Genomic DNA, 16,702 nt, shown 5'->3' with positions numbered 1-16,702 from the left:
ACAAGAATAACAGCTGAACTGAACAGTCTCCTTAAATTGTCATTGTGTGGTCTTAAAAAAGGCTATTTTTCCCCTCAATGCAAGCGAAATTGTTTCTTTCACAAGTGAAGCAGCTTTACATAATACCTGCTCTCTCAGGTGCAAAACGAGTATTAGAATAGAGGTCTGCAGCCAGCTGAGAGGGTCGGTCTTTGCTGCTGATGTGAACCGATCTAAGAGCAGGTTGACAGCAAGGTGCATAGGCCGCTAATTGTCCATTTTCAGGTGCTCTTTCCTGAGCTTGACTTCATCTTTCTTGATGAACAGTGATTTAAAGTGTTTTCCCACTCTGATAACTGCATTCAATTCACTACTGCAGTGAAATTAATGAACAGGCTTGATCAATCATAATTTTCTGTAATTCTAGTAGTTTTCTAAGATTAAACTGATGAGGAAAAAAAGTTCCTTGCAGAAGTCAGCTGTCTGGCATTATCTCATAACAAACCAACTCCTGAAATACACTCAGTGAGTTATGCAGCTCCTTAACCAGGCTAGATTAATCCTTAGATAATGTTTGATTGCTCTTGATTACATTTTTTTTTTGTTCTCCTTTGCTGTAATCAACATTAGCAACAGCTTTATAGTTATGTTAAAAACCAACGCTTAAGCTCAAAGATCAGAAAGTGATATACAAATAACCTCAAGTTTCTTGTAACAGATCTGTATCTGTCTTTGGGCGAGGCGGTGGTTAATAACATGACCTGAGCTCCTAATTCCTGCAGGCACTCCCAGTCAAAGCAGCAGCGTGCTGCTGTTTAAAATAGAAAGTGGCACTGTAGCTGGGACACAGGGAGAGGCTGAAGAGGCTCCTGAGTACTGGATTGCATCCCAGGTGTGTTCCTGGTGGCACAGACTCTGTTGCTCCCTCATCTCCTCTCTCTCCCCAGGCTGGTCACTTCTCTCCCCTCCTCTCTGGTCTGAGCCTGACCTAGTTCTGCACACCCTGACAGCTTTTTTGTCTCTTCAGCTCTCTTCAGGTACCTTGTACCAGCCTCCTTCTCCCTCCAGTCCTGGATGTCCCTCTGAACTTAACTGTGAACATCGCTGCCCAAGCCTGCAAACCTCTCTCCCTCCCCAGCCACCGCTCTCCTTCTGGAGTGTCTTAATTCCATCAGTGACCCACAGCTTTTCCCCATTTTGCCTGCTTGGCTGGTTCCTATTGCACCTAACTGCTCTTCCTCTAATCCTTCCCTCCTTCTCAGGCAGAATTCCTTTACAGTCTGCTTCTCCACTCAGAGCTTCCTTCCCTGGCTGTCTCCCACTCCTTACGGGAGTTACCAGTACTCCTCCTCAGATCTGGCTCCCTTCTTACTCATCCTAGAACACTCATTGATTTCGAGACCCTAATCTCACTATCTATCTGTGACCAGCTATGACTGCATCTCCTCTCTATTAGATAATCGGTTCTTGCCAGACTCTCATCTGTTTCCTCTTCCAATCTGTTTTTTTCCACACATCTTTATTCGGGTTACATGGTTCTCCCTGCCGTGGTGGTGGGCAGTGCCACCAAGGCCCCCAGGGGCACAGGAGACCAGGCTTCCCTGGTCCTAGCTCCAGCACAGGTTTCACCTGGTGTTGCACTGGCTGTTTTGGGCTGATATGTGTTTTGCAGTGCTGGAGTCCAGAGCTGTGCTGAGATGGAACCAGCTCAGATGACTTTATGTACAAAACCCATTGCTGCGACTTATTGCTGGTATCTTTAAGTGCTTTCATGTTGTTCTGCTCTCCTTAGGAGTGCTTGTGGTAACTTTTTGTCTCCAAAAATAGACTAAATTGGTTTTAAACAAGGAGATGAAAGGCTGGCTGGTGTTTTCAGTGGAGATTTTGATACCTGTTTCAGTAGGATTACTCATTACTCATAGCTAGGATTTCTCATGATAGTGACTGGTTTCTGTTTCCGTGCTCATAGCACTCAAAGCCTAACACCCTGCAGTTACCTCTGTAGGCTACCGATGTGTGTGTGTCTTCAGGAATTAGCTGAAAATGTGAAAAGTCTGTAGCTAAGTAGTAAGAAGACAAAATTTAGCCACATAAGCCTGCACTCACAAAATTGTGCTGCTTCCTGTTTACGAGTACGAGTCTCTGTTGTATAATGTGCACTTTCTCAAGTAATATGCTAACAAGTCAGGTTTTGCCCCAAATTGAAGTGCATCTTGTAAGAATGAACGTGAATGAATTCCACTCTGTAGTAGCCCTGGATTTTTATTTTTATTAATTTTTTTTATTCTGTATGTAAAATCTTAGGGAAGTTGTATATAAAACCAGTCACTCCAAACATTTGAGAAGCTTTCTAACACAAATTGCTATTTTTATTTTGCTAATGAATCTAATTTTTTTAATAAGTCATAAGACATTCTCTACCTTTAACACTTGAGTGGCACGGAAACAGTAGCTGTAACTTGTGTTTGCACTTGGGATTCTAGGAGGAATTTTTGAAGGTGGAGAGAAAGAAACCAAGGTCAAAGACCTACAGGGCGCTAATAGAAAGTGGAAGAGACTGGAAGAGGACTTGGAAAGGCAAAACTCCTTTGAGAACTGTGAGAGAAGTAAAAGAAAAGCAGAAGGCTGATAGTGAAGGAAAAAGAAGGCAACACTAAGCGGAAGAGTGTGAGCTCCTGTGTCGAAGGAAGGAAGGTGAGGATGCAGCACTAAGGCTGAGATCATTGCAAACTTTGGCAAGACAGGTTTAATGAAATTACAGATTGCGTTATATCTGAATGTCACCTGGTGCGAAAAAGGGCGCGGCCCAGTATCCTTTTGTTTAGTAAGTACGGATGTCACAGCAGCAGGTCTGAGAAACTTGTCATGCATCTAGAGCAGGCAGCCTTCCAAAACGCTTCCAAAACTTCCAAAACTGGCTGTTGCTAAGTTTAACTGTGTTCTTATTTCCATAAGTATATAAAGAACGTTTATATAAAGAACAAAGGTAATGAAAAGATGCCTGATTGTTATCTGTGGAGTCCCACAGTCTTACTGGGCAGAGAGACTGCCCTGTCTCCATGGCTGTGCTATTGACCTGCTGTCTCTGGAAGGCACTGCTTTTCTGGGCAAAGAATCTTGTAGGTTTTCAGAGCATCTCTGGTGATGTTATAGTTGAGGGATGCTGTACAGGAATGAATGTGAATAAAGTTTGTGTGATTTGGCTGCTTGTTCGTTTGGAAATGAGTCCACTGACCAATTGGCAGCATAGCTGGTGTCAGTCGGTCCCAAATGAGGCAGTTTCAATGTAGGTACATGGTGGGGATGAATTAAAATTTTACCAGCTATGGAAAAAGTGTGTTAGTACACATGCCAGTTTTCGTCCATTGCTGTCATAGTCTTTAATGGAAATGCACGACCGATATTAATTACAATTTTACTTTACGTGGAAAATGTCTGGCAGTAGGAGTGTACAAAGTGAGTATAACACAGGAGAAACCATAGAATACACCAAATAGAGGTAGAAATTATTTTTTTTGCAATGTTTTTTTTTTTCCATATTACGGTCTAACTTATATTTCTTATCTGTGAATATTTATTAGCAATTTTAAATCCTTTTAATTTTTTCTTTTAACTATAAACATGCTAGGTTGAATTCAGAAAATGAAGAATGGACTTGTGCTTGGATTTGCCTATAGCATTCAGTTCTAAAGTTATATAAAAAAAAAACTTGGAAAAAGTACTTCCTCTGTACTTAAAAATATATGTTTTTAAAATTTCTGTGCAAATTACTCAGTTTGGCAGATTGGCAGTGTGATCAAGCTAGGATCTGAATAGTACCAAGTATTTAATTTCATTACCTTAAGAAAAATATTTCAGATATTAAGGGTGGACAGAGAGAGACTTGGAATACAGTCCACAAATTTTTTTTTTAAACTGTGAGTATTGTTTATATTGGAAACAGTTAATTTAGGGGGGTACTGACTTTGCCTTCATCAGTTCTCTTCAAACCAAGGCTAAGTATTTTCTGTAAGCCAGATTTTCTGTAGGCTTCAACCCACTAAAGTTGTGGGTTTGATGTACAGTCAGTTGGTAAACTCTGACACTGCACGTGCATAACTCAGAGGAGATAATAAATAATAACACTCCCCTCGCAGTGTGTGGGAAGCTTTCCTGAGTTGTTGCTTTTATAGAGCTCTTCTTTTTCTCGAATGTCCTGCAAGGATATGGTACATGTTCTCAGGTACTGAAACAATGAAAATGAAGCATCACAATTAAGGAACAAGATATGGCAGCTGCAATCTCTGGCTTGCAGGGGAAAGCAGAGTGGATAGGAGTTTCCAGCCTATTAGCAAACTTATGCCAGTGCCATTGTTTCTTTCTTTAGCCAGGGACAAATTGCCTAAAAGTGCTTTGCATGTTCTGGCTCTGAGTTATTAGGAGAACCTTTCCTCTTGCCTTTCTGAAGCAATCCCAGATGTGTAAATGGAAAGTAGGTTGGTTAGAATCCAATATTTATATTGAGAAAACTTTTCTATGGGCTGGCCCATTTAAATGGGACTGCTAAAGTGAGAAAGGTGCTACCTACTGTGAGCGTGGACACAAAAATCCAGCTTTTTGCCTGCCCCTCTCACCTGCAATGTGTGCTGTACCAACCAGTACTGACCTGTTTGTATTCACTCAGGTTTCAGAGGCAGTGTCTCCAAAACAAGGCTTTCTTTAAAGACTCTGAGCTCACAGTGATAAATGGGTCAGCCTTGTGGATACCTGCAGTTCTGAGTGTTATGCAGCCTTAAAACTTGGCCTTTCATTTGTTATTGTTCCGGAAGAAGTCTCGTGCAAAGGCTGTTCCATCCAGAGCCACCTCTTTGGATATTGTTTTCGTGCTGGTTGCAAATGGGGAAGGTTCAGCTCTTTCCTGAGAAGTCAGTGGGTGGTGAGCCTGCGTTGCTGGTTGGGAAACACACCTTTTGATCGGTGGCCCTGGAATCAAGATAGCTGGGTCCTATTATATTCCAGCTTGTGCCTGCACATGTCTGGTCAAAGCATGGTACTTGCAAGCTTCACAGGGGGTATTATTTATTTACTTGAATTTACTTTTTTCATGGTGCATAGTCTTCTTCCAGCTAGGTTGGGGTGCCCTATTGTCTAGCTGACTTTCCTTTAGTTCCAGGAATGTGACTCTGCTTGTTTTGTTAATGCTTAGAGAAGCTGGTGCTAAAGATAGTAACAAAGAATCATGACTACAAAGGTAAAGAAAACGAAGAGAAAATCTGGGAACTCTGAGGACGCGAGTCTTCAGGTTTGGTCAGTGTTTAGCTTTTGGATTTGGATTTTTTTATTTTTGATCAAATGAAACTTTGACAGATAGAGTCAGCTTAGCTGTGAACCTATCTGAAAGGCTAAAGAGCTTTTCAAACAAACCACTTGACTTCTTTTTTATTGGATCATAAAGCTGTCTTCCCTGATGCTTCATGGGAATGAAGCAATGTTAAATGTTCAAGAGAGGCTTCGCCTGCAAAATTTGACATTTTTAGAAACTAGAAAAATCTAGACTTCTCAGCTTCTTTTTCTACCTTCGTCTGTGGTTCATTGCCACACCAGCTGGAGAGGCATTTAGGCATTCTAATACTGCAAAATGTAAAAGAAAAACTGTTTGAAGAAAAAAAAAAGGCATTCTGGTAGACCTCTTTCATGTTATTCTCCCATTCTGTGAAATGGGGCACTTCATTAACCATTAACATCACATTTCTAATTATTTATTTGCATCAGTATTTCAGCTCAACCTGCTTTGTTGACTCCTAGGCTTTCATTGCAGAGGATAAAATACAAGTAAGAGCAAAATAAGTAGCTCCTAGTAAAACCCTCAGAACATAAGTGTTATAAGTGATGAAAAATGTATTATCTACATATGGTGAAAAGCTTAACAAGTGCATAGCAGGGCTACAGGGCCGTAGAAGAGGAGAGGGATGGTTCTACAGGGGCTTTATGCTGCAGTGTAAGCAAATGCAGTACTTTGAACTAACAAAGATGAAAATATTTGCAGAACATTTCTTCACATCTCTGGTTGGTGCAAAATACATGATCCTGTGAGACCAGATGATTTCCTGCAGGATGACTGGAGTGGTGAGCGAGAGGGTTGTAGAACCAGCACTATGGAGCTTAGGCTTTAGTAGTTAGCATCACCAATTTCCCAAAGATTAAGCCTCTTATCAGGAAAAAATATCTATCTATGAGCGTCCTATGTGTTCTTCTGGAAACTGCAGAGCTGCAAAGTGTGACTGGAGTGCTGCTGCCTCTGTAGTCTGCAGTACAGGCTGTGGTGTGGGGAGCTGCACCTCACAGCTTGCAATCCCTTGCAAGCCTCTACTTATAAAGCTAGCTTTTTGTTTTGACATTGAACTATTTTTACTAAGAAATATGTACATTATTGTTGTTATACAATTCTATTACAAAATTTTATTATGCTCAGAGAAATGAAGATTGCTGTTGACCCACCATACAAACAGCTATGGGACGAAGGGATGCTGAAGAGGTACCCTGAAATGTGGGATGTTGTGATCCCTCATGTGTACCTGTAACTTGACAGTTGTGGTCACAATAAAATGAAGTCCTTGGGAATGTAGAAAGTAGACTCATTAGATAACAGTGGAATTTGGGCTCATTCAGAGAGGACAGGTCAGCACCAGCCACAGGAAGAATGTGCAAGAAGGACTTGAAGTAATGCCAATGCCAAGCTTGTCTGTTCAAAAGCAGTGTCTTTACACAGAACTGCACGCTTGGATCCAAAATCAAAGTGGTTGCATTAGAGAAATGCTGCACCCTGTCACGTAAGAACTTGTAGTTCGGACACTGCTTAGCACTGATGTGGCTGTGCCACTTACCCCTTTTGAATTATGTTCCCTCAGGTGTACCCCCGCTCTGTTTCAGCATTTTGTGGGGGCAAGTAAGGAGCTTGAGATGCACTGCTCTTCAACACGATGTGCTCCTTGGCACTTTCACTGTAATCTCAAGAAGCAATTTTTCTTACAGTCCTGCTTGCTTTAGATATAAGACTGATTCTGTGGAAGTCAGGAATCCTGAAAAATATAAGCAGGATGAAATTTTAATAGAATTAATATGGATGGAGAAAAAAAAGGATCTGGCATCAATTAGTATTAACAGAGAATGCCACAAATATATAACACCTGCTTACTCCCTTTCCACTTTTGTGGATGTAGAAGAGTCTTATCTTTGTGTTTGATTCACAAACATTGGCCAACGCTTGCTCATCCAGAGGCAACGCCCCTTCCATACAACTCTTTTCACTGACATAGGAGGGCTGGTTTCTGATTTTGGCAATTGGGTGTAGTACAATGTCAGTGTAGTTTTGAATGTTACACAAATCTAAATAGAAATGAATAATCAGATTTTTTTAATGTGAATAAATAGACATAAATAAAGATACGTATTTAGGATTGTGTGTTGCATTGCATCACTATACAGCTTTATAGGCTTACAGGTACAGCAACAAGTTGTCATATCCGGGTCTGCATACATCACTATTTCTTAATCAGCACTGTGTGCGAAGTTGGTAAAAGCATCTATTTAAAGTCTTAATGTTACTTCTAGAACAACTGAAATTGTTTTAGAGTGCATGCTGAATTCTAGCAGTAGTGAAGTACAAAAGAAGTTTGCAGCTTGCACACAGATCCAGAGCTGTAGGCATATCCCCTGAGAGCACAATGCTGATGCAGCCTCTCTTGGCATCTTTTATAAATTCCAGAAATACACTATAGAAAATCCAAGCTACAGACTTGAACTGATAGAAGGGGTGAAACTGGACTATTCCTTATATCGAATAGGAGGTTTCTGTGTCATGAGTCTGGTATACACATTTTTAAAAATTTAGTATTTAATCTTAGAAGTCCCACTGCTGAGGAAAGATGAAAATGATGGAGTTACACAAGACTCAAGTATTTTAGGGTGTCTTTACTTTAAACCCAGTCTTCCTCTTATTTGTTTAAAGTCATGCAATGTTGCTTAGGTTTGGCTTGGTTTTGGATTTTAGCTGCGCATGAAAGAAATCCACAGTTACTTCAGAGGGAAAGAACAACTTCTATAATACTTCTGCACCATGTTTTATTTTTTATGGATTTACACTTGTTTTTCAGCATGGCATTCTTTTGTCAATAGGGAACATCTAATTCAGCCTTTTTGTTGTTGTTGTTGTTGGTTTGCAACTACAGAGCATTGGCTTGTAATCTCCTCATACCTTACAAGCTGTTTGTCACCAGAGGCAAAGCTGAGGTTTCTCTAGTATGTACAATCAACAGTTGAGCAACGGGGAACGTCTCCTTTGTCGTGCTTTGCATGCCATTAGGTTTGGGGCACTGTTATTTGTTTCCCTCTTGTGAGTTAGACATAAATCAGAGTTCCCAAGTATTTACTATGTTTAAGTATCCCATGGCATTTCTTTTCTGAACTGTGTAATTCAAAAGTCAACACCCAATCTTTCTTCATGCCTGTGACAACTGCTGATGTTTGCAAAGCATTGTGCATCGTCATAGCTGAACTCTCAAAGCGAGGTGACCGTGGTACAGTGCAGTAACATGGCTGTAGCGCAAGGGCCTCCAAAGATGATTGCTGCTTTAGGTGGGCACTATCTCTGCACTAGTTAAAATGTCCTCTGCAGCTCTACTTGGATCAGGCAGATACACCATTTCAGATCTGGAGCTGGTTTGGCAGTAGGTCAACAAACCCAATACTGACTCCATATACACATGTATATCTCAGGTCTCTGTAGAGATCACTGATAGACAGCAGGCTCAGACTCTGGTCCAGCCTACATCATAACTGGAAACATGGTGGTTTTTTCCCACTTCTTTTCTCCTTCTTGAAGGACAGTCCCTTAATATTCATAGGGCTTTGCTTCTCCTGTCTTCTGGCCTTACCCCGCTGCTCTGAGCATGGGTTTGGTTCTGGTTCCTCCTCTTCTCTCAGGAAGACCTATCCTAGGGAAGAACCTCACAACTGATATCTGAAGTCATCCAGCCTAGTCCAAGGGACAGGAAAGTTACTTATCACTGCCTTCTGGGAAATCAAAATGCCAAGGTTATTTCTCTGATGTAACCCATCAGTCAGCTGGGATCACAGTATACTGAATTAGTTCAGAAAATGAGTTTAGAGAAAAAATTCAATTGACCAAATGTTTGTGGACTGCATTTTTCATTAGCAGAGAAAAAAAGCTTTTCTGCAGTGGTACTGCGGTAAGTACCACTGAACACATTCTGAAAGAGCAGGTCTCTCTCCATTGATTGTGATTGACTGGAAGCTCCCAAGAGTAACCCTGTGAGGATAAATCTCACTATTTCAGTACCTCTCTCAATTACCAGTTATGAGAGAATGGTGGTTATGAATTCCTCTGAAGTGCCGCTTCTAGCACTTTTGTGTAATGCTCAGGGTTTTTATAGCTTCCTTATCTGTATGTTAAAAGCAAGAGTCATTGTGTGGAGGTAAGTGAAATAGAAATGTCGGGTATTTGTTAGAATTTTGCAAGGCATTGGCAGATGTGGCAGTAGAACAAAATCTGGTGACTCTTTTCTCATAGAAAGTTATACATAATGTTAAAAATCTCCCCATTCCTTTTTCAGCCTTTTATTTTTCCATTCAACAAGATGGTGACTATTATGGTAGTTTTAATTTCATTGAGTTTATACTCAGTGAGAGTCAAGAGACTAGGTTTCCAGGGTGTCTACAGTTAACAGAAGGCAGATGAATCTATTTTAGATAAAGTGTTTTATGTAGGGGAATGAAATGGCTTTTGGAGGTGTCCACATTTTTCCAGAAATGAATCTTGCTGTTGCTCTGGTGGCCAGAGGGTCTTTACACTTGGGAGAATAAGGGAAAGGATGAGAACAAGGAACCAGCTGAAGAGAAATATGACAACACAACTTATCACCTCTGTCACTAGGTCATCTAGAAATATGGAAGGCAAACTGAAGTGGTGGAAATTAATTACAGGTCAGTAGCTATATCTTACAATTAAAATCCTAGTTTTAAAGTGGATGGTCAACGTGTGCTTCCACATAAAAGGTCTCCCCAGAGAGTGACCTTCCAGTACCTAAAAGGGGCCTACTGGAAAGCAGGAGAGAGACTCTTTGTCAGGAAGAATAGTAATAGGGCAAGGAGTAGTGATTTTAAATTTAAAAAAGGGTAGATTTGGATTAGATACTCGGAATAAATTCTTCACTCAGAGGGTAGTGAGGCACTGGCACAGGCTGCCCAGAGAAGCTGTGGATGCCCCATCCCTGGAGGTGCTCAAGGCCAAGCTGGATTGGGCTTTGAGCAACCTGGTCTGGTGGGAGGTGTCCCTGCCCATGGCAGGGGGTTGGAACTGGTGATCTTTAAGGTCCCTTCCAACCCAAACCATTCTATGATTCTATGAAGCTAGTAGGAGTATTGAAAGAATCTGCTGAAAACTTGCCCTCTTTCTCTCTTCAGCTCTACATATATCTTATTTACAGGAATTGATTTTACTTTGTTTCATTGCAAAGTATTTGGTTGAATACAGGATACTGAAGGATCTTTTTCTTCTTCTTCAGTGGGAATAGGGGATTTACACAGAAGCTGTATTTTTCCAAATGGAGACAGTTAACCTCAGCACCATCGAGATCGTGTACTTTCTTGTCTGTCTGTATCACCAGAAATGCCAGCTTGCAATAACGTCATTAAACACACAGATCTTTCTTTGAGTTCTTTGATGATATTCATCATGTCCATAAGTGCTTTTTACCTCTTCTTGGCAATTCCTCGGTATTCTTGTAAACAGTCACTGTTAGATTTAATCAGATTTCAACATCTGCATCAAATGAATGTAAAAGCGGTAGTGTTGAGAAGAAGGACTTTTAACATGAATTAATGATCAAAGAAAGGTGGAATTATTTCAGAGTTTGCTAAGGTACCTGGAATATGTATGTGTTGTCCTCAAATTGCTCCTACGAGTTAGTAGAAGAGACATGTTTAAGGAAATTATCAAAGTTGGAAACTGTTTTGTACTTTCCTTATAAAGCATGTTATGTTAAGATTCTGGCAGAGCTTTTTATTTAACTACATTCCTCATGTGGTGCTTCATTTATTGTCTATACCCATTATCTTTTATTTCTTCCTCCTTCCCTTTTTTGAACTTTCGAACTTTTGTATTTGATGACCTTTGTGTTTTGTTTGCTTGTAAAAGATTTCTTTGATTTCCTGAGCTTCACTGTGGCTTGGTGTTATTAGGATACAAATTACTTTCATGCACGGGCCCTTAATTCTTTTTTACATCTGAGAATGATACGCATCTGATATGGGCAACTATACAAAGGCAAATGTTTTCTCTCTTTTGTGACCATTAGGAGAAAGACACACATTTCTAATCTTACGTTTCATTTGGTGATAAACATGGAAAACTTGATATGCTGATTGCTATTGACATTTTTGATTGTTTCTCTTTGTATGAAGGATAACTATGTGGGCTAAATGAGGCGTGTCTTCAAGCCCCTGCCAGGTGGCCATCTCTGCTCCAAAGCTAGCTCTGCTGACTAAGTTGCTCAGGTTATCTACTCTTGATCTTTTTACATGAAAATGAGCTCAAGTAGCTCTTGTCCCCAGCAATTGCTATTCAAATGACACTGCCCCCAGACATTTGCATGGAATAGCTGTGGTTAGAAGAGGATGTACAGTCAAGCCTTACTGGGAGTTACTCATGAACGAAACCTCTGGGCTCACATCCCACAAACCTTTCCTCCTGTTTGAACAGCAGTCCAATTTCCAGTCCAAGAAATCTTTCCTTCAGAAGTTTTATCATTAAAAAATGCATGAATCACAAAGAGTTTTGACAAATCAGCATTCCCTAAGAGTTGAAATGTCTTGAACGCCTCCACCTCTAACCTCCTTTTCCATCTCCTTCGGGTTTTAGGCAATGCTTCAGAAAGGCAGGTTGGGTGATCCACTCCAATTTCTCTTGAAATGCACAGAAGACTGAATAGATGGCCAGTGAGACACTGGAGTATTACGTTATTCCACTGAGCTTCATGGAGAGCATCGTCTTTTCCGATTTCACTTCCAAATTCCTGATTATTCTTATGCAAAATATTATTGAACACACGTCAGTGTTTACTGTGCTGGCCTTCTACAAAATATAAATAAATTGTAGAAAGTGTTTTGAATCAACTGTAAGAGAAACAAAATTAATTGAAAGGGCTTAAAGGTGGAGGTTGGTAGAGTGGCCACCTCCTTCTCCAGGGTCCCTGAGATCCGTCCTGCTGGTTCTCCTGTGCAGTGGTTTCTGTATTGGGCAAGGCTCAAATTGCACCAGCAAGCATGACCAAGTTCCCAGGAAAGGAGGGAGAAATTTCCTGTGAGTTTTTATGGTTTCTGTTTTTGTACTCAAAGGCTGTGGAGCGGTTCTCCGCTCCTCAGAGGCTTTCTCTGTCCTGGACCTACCACTTCAAGTTTAGCTCCTATCCCGAGCTGGCCCTGTTTGCCTGTGCCTTTGGCTGTGGGCAGCAGTATCGAACTGAGCAGGTACTTCTCAGAGGCACGAGCTATGTGACTTGGCACCAGATGAAGGCTGCGCCAGCTGCACTGCATGACACACTAAATAAAATTTCTCTGCTGTCAGGCAGGAAAGTATTATTTACTGTAATGACCGAAAGCGTCCCCCATTTTGTTTCTCACGCATTTTTGGCACAGCGCTTTGTGTGCAACTATATTTGGAAAATAAGAGTTTCCAGCAAGTTCACATATTCCACATGCAATCCTAGACACGGTGTGGTCTTATGTGTTGTTATTTGGTTTAACAGCAGCTGAGGTGATGCAATGCTCTGCAAGGCAATTCTTACTTCCAAGATCTACCTAATGAAAGAGAATACAAGAAAGGAATTTTAAAAAATGAAATTATGCTCAAAAGCCTAGACCTCAAAAAGCTTCTCTCACAAGTGTAAAGCAGAAGGAATCCTCTGTACAACCCTTTCCTGTCTGTAGGAATGACAGGTGTGTGTTTTATCTTTAAACAGCAGTTAATCTAGTCTTTACTTACGCACCTAAGCACAGGGAGGATTATTCCGTAGGTAAGTGTGTTTGTTGAATATTGCTCAGATGGTTTCTTACTTTCTTTGTCACTAAAAGAAATTTGGCTATGTGGGTATCTGTGTCTCCTGTTGTTCGCAAGGTTAGCTGCATATCTGAGGAGGAAAACAGGAAAGTATTCTTCAGAGAGTAAAATGCAGGGTAGCTACTGGGGTTGGAGACATGGGAATATGTCGACCATATCCAAAATGGAAGCAAGAGCTGAAATGCACTGGGAAGCCTGGTTGTGAACAGTCTGAAAAATGGGCATGGGGAACTGGGTCAAATAACTTGGTCCAAGAGGGCTATAACATGACTGGGAATAGCAAAACTAGTATGTTTTCCTTGTAAGAAGGAACAAAACCGTGATCAAACCAATACAGATATCTCATGGTACAAGGTTTCAGAACAATTTATAGGGTAAGAATTATTAACATATAGTAGGTGATAGAAAAGGAAGTCAAATGGAGGTAGTTGTGCTGAACCACAACTTTTTGGAAACAAAACAAAACAGAAAACATTTATCTTCTAGGCCTGATGAATTCCTTATCTGGCTTCTTGTGAAATGTTGAGTATATTCTCAAAAAGGAAAGAAAAATCTTTCAATCTGGAGGAAAAGTGGGACACAGATGAGGAGCTATCTGATTGACATATGTCAGTCAGTATTGACAGGGTTCAGTGTGTCATACCAAAAAAAAAAAAAGAGGACTATAGTACTATGAATCAGTCTAAACATGAAGATATAAAGTGCAGAAAGGGTGGATAGCAAGAATATCAGCAGTAAACTATTTGCATTAGCTGGAGAAGTCTAGGTGGAGTAGCTTATCGAGACAATAATTGCTATGTGCTGTCCTCCCGTAGCACTGGCAGAAGCATCTTCCAACCGCTAGCAACTCCTCTGTAGCTCTAACGCCACAGGTTAAATTAAAATTTAACTATGAATACCTAGCCAAGGCTAACATTCCTTTACTGAAGCTTGTTCCCATCTGACAGAGTTAATGCTGTGGCAGAAAGGGCCTTAGCATCCAGACTGTCCTAAAACAAGAGAAAAAAAAATAAAGAAAAAGTGGAGCTGTATCTCGCAAACATTTCTGGCAATCCCTGTGATGCAAAGCCCACAAAAAAACTATGCATTTTCTTATCTGTGAGTGGCTTTGCTATATCACCGGGAGCTATGGAACAGACAAAGCAGCAGCACGTCTGCATCTCTGCATCTCCAGATCTGAGAACTGTCTTTCCTTCTGGCAAGCTGTAAACACTTTGGTGGAGGATGAGCTCTGCACGTCTCTCCCTGACTGCTAGAGCTGCTGACCAACAGCTCTGTGTGTGTGGCGACAAATCGCAGCACAGCTGGACCTGCTGCTGGCCGTGGGTGAGGAGCAGCTTACACAGTAACAGCTGCAACCTTCCTGGGAACACACGGGCCATCGTCCTCCTTCCCTCCCTCGGTGCAGGCACGACCTTGCGAATAACTGTCAAACTGTCAGATGCGCATTTATGGGGCTTAATGGCGCTATTGTGCCGTTCCCCAGCCCTGCCAGCTCTTCCTCATTGCCGAGGTGTGAATCCCCTGGTGGTTCTCAGAGGGTGGTCCCATTGCGGGTGCTTGCCGTGCGTCCCGCTGCAGGAGGCAGTATCTGCGGAGGGGACGGGACGCACTGGTCCCAAGCCCTGTGCTGGGGCTTGTGTTGGTGATTTTAGGGCGTCAGTCGAGGTCTGTCTGCTCCTGGCTGTGATGGTGTCAGCTCTTCCTCCAGAAGCAGAGCGCTGTAGGTTGCTGTGGTCAGACAGAGCTGGGATGGGGTGTCACAGGGTTGGGAGCAGGAGGAGGAAGGTGTTTGGTGAGGGGATGCACTGACGGTGGTGTGCATGGTCCAGCTGACAGCAGAGCATCAAAGCAAGGCCCGTGGCTATGGCAGGAAGATTTCCACCATTTTCTTAGATCTTGGTTAAGCCCCAAACATTGTTTCCAATGGCAGTAGTGCAAGCTGGGGTGCAGTGGGCAGCCTTGACCTACCCCAAAGTCAGAGGGAGCTGCTCCATGGGTCGATGCTACGTGATGCTGTCACCTGGCCGAGAGGTGGCACATTTTGAACAGCTCAGTAGAATTTTTTTCAGCTTTCTCACATTGGCCACCTGAATGTTCCTGTGCTTACCAGCGTGGACAGAGCTGGCACTAAGCCACTTCTTTCAAGAAAGCGCTTTCAAGCACAGGCAGTTCTCAGAAATGGTTGTTTAAGATGGATGTTTCCCTGGACTCCCCTTCAAAAAACAATTTTAAACTCAGGACCATCCAAAATCTAGAAAGTTTAAGATTGCAAAATAGGGAAGTGGGGAAGTGTTGGTATGTCACGTATGGTGTGACATCTGCCACAGGTAGCATTAACTTGTCCTTCATCGGGAGTTTCTCTCAGCCAGTTGTATCTCTCTTAATCTTACATCTTCAGCATGCTGTAGCAGATTAATTCCCTTTAATGTGAAGTGCACTCTACAGACATCAGATATTATTATATTAGTATCAGACACATTTAGCCGTATGTATTTTCTTTACAGAATACATCAGAGATGCTGGAAACTGTTCTGTATGCCTCCTCAACAGATCATGCTGGCTTTGCATTAAATACCATTTATGGGCTGTTTTAATCCTCAGAGTGCCAAATGCTAGCTGAATCTGTCTATGTAGTGAATACTACACCTATTAGAAAGGGGTGGGATTAATGCAACAAGAAACAGTGCCTCTACTGAGTAAACATCAGGAAATCAATAGAACAGATGTAATAACATGCTTGGTTACAAATAAGTGGTTTGCATGAGCTATATCTTCTGCCCCATGCTATCCTTTGCTGTCGTCGCTGTTAATCTGCATCATTTCCTACTGTGCAGGAGTGCTTCGTTTTTGCAGGTAAGTGCATGAGATGCATCATAGACATGAAAGAGCAGCTGCAGCTAGTAACAACACTTACATGAACTACTTCTGTGAGTAAAAGCAGAGAGAAGGGGACTGGGTCTAGTCTTGTACATTTGGTGCATGCAATCACATCGTAAACTCCACTGGAAACCTCAACAGTTCGCTCTGTTCCCATTTTCCTGCATTCCTCTGAATGTGTGTACTTCCTATTTATTCCTTTAAGAGAAATACCCATGTGTTTCACAAGATACCACATTCCCTTCAGCCTTCATCTAGAAAGTGCAGCTGAATTTTTCCCGGTCCTCTGCATAGCTGTTGGGGTGTGCACCAAACACCTTTGCAGGACCAGGGACTTTCCCGTTCTCTGCAGCACCTCTGGGGCTGCCTCCTGGCACAGCGAGCTCAGACACAGCTCCTTCCTACCACACCAGCGGCACTGCTGGTCCCCGAGCACCTCAGACAGGCTTTGGTCGCGGTGCCCCACTGCCCTTAGTGCAGCTAGGCTGGAAGAATCCCGGTCATGAGTCCTGACACTGTGCTCCAGTGAAAGGAATAACTGCAAACATACCGATTACATCCGGTAAGAGCTTCAGTATCTGGAGACGTCATCCAATAGTTACTCAAAAATGTCTGTTTTGAAATATCTCTGAATATTATAATGCCTGTATTTCATCCTCTTTTATTCAATAACGTTTTTCAAATAAAGAAGCGCTACGGATGTTTTTAAACTTGTACAATGATGAAATG

At 41.9% G+C, this 16,702-nt stretch overlaps 1 protein-coding gene across 1 annotated transcript in view; it reads left to right on the top strand.

Annotated features, from left to right (window-relative positions):
* The window catches only part of SLC34A2 (solute carrier family 34 member 2), a 54,177-nt gene that overhangs the window by 9,941 nt on the left and 27,534 nt on the right, over positions 1 to 16,702 (top strand). The window contains exon 5 of the mRNA XM_050710322.1: positions 2,463 to 2,673. The gene's annotated coding sequence lies outside the window, so the exon portion shown is untranslated. The remainder of the gene's footprint in view (positions 1 to 2,462; positions 2,674 to 16,702) is intronic.

Source organism: Cygnus atratus, chromosome 4, assembly GCF_013377495.2.
Source record: "Cygnus atratus isolate AKBS03 ecotype Queensland, Australia chromosome 4, CAtr_DNAZoo_HiC_assembly, whole genome shotgun sequence".
Lineage (NCBI taxonomy): Eukaryota > Metazoa > Chordata > Aves > Anseriformes > Anatidae > Cygnus > Cygnus atratus.
The sequence above is the reverse complement of the archived record's forward strand: the minus strand, read 5'-3'. Positions and strand labels throughout refer to the sequence as shown.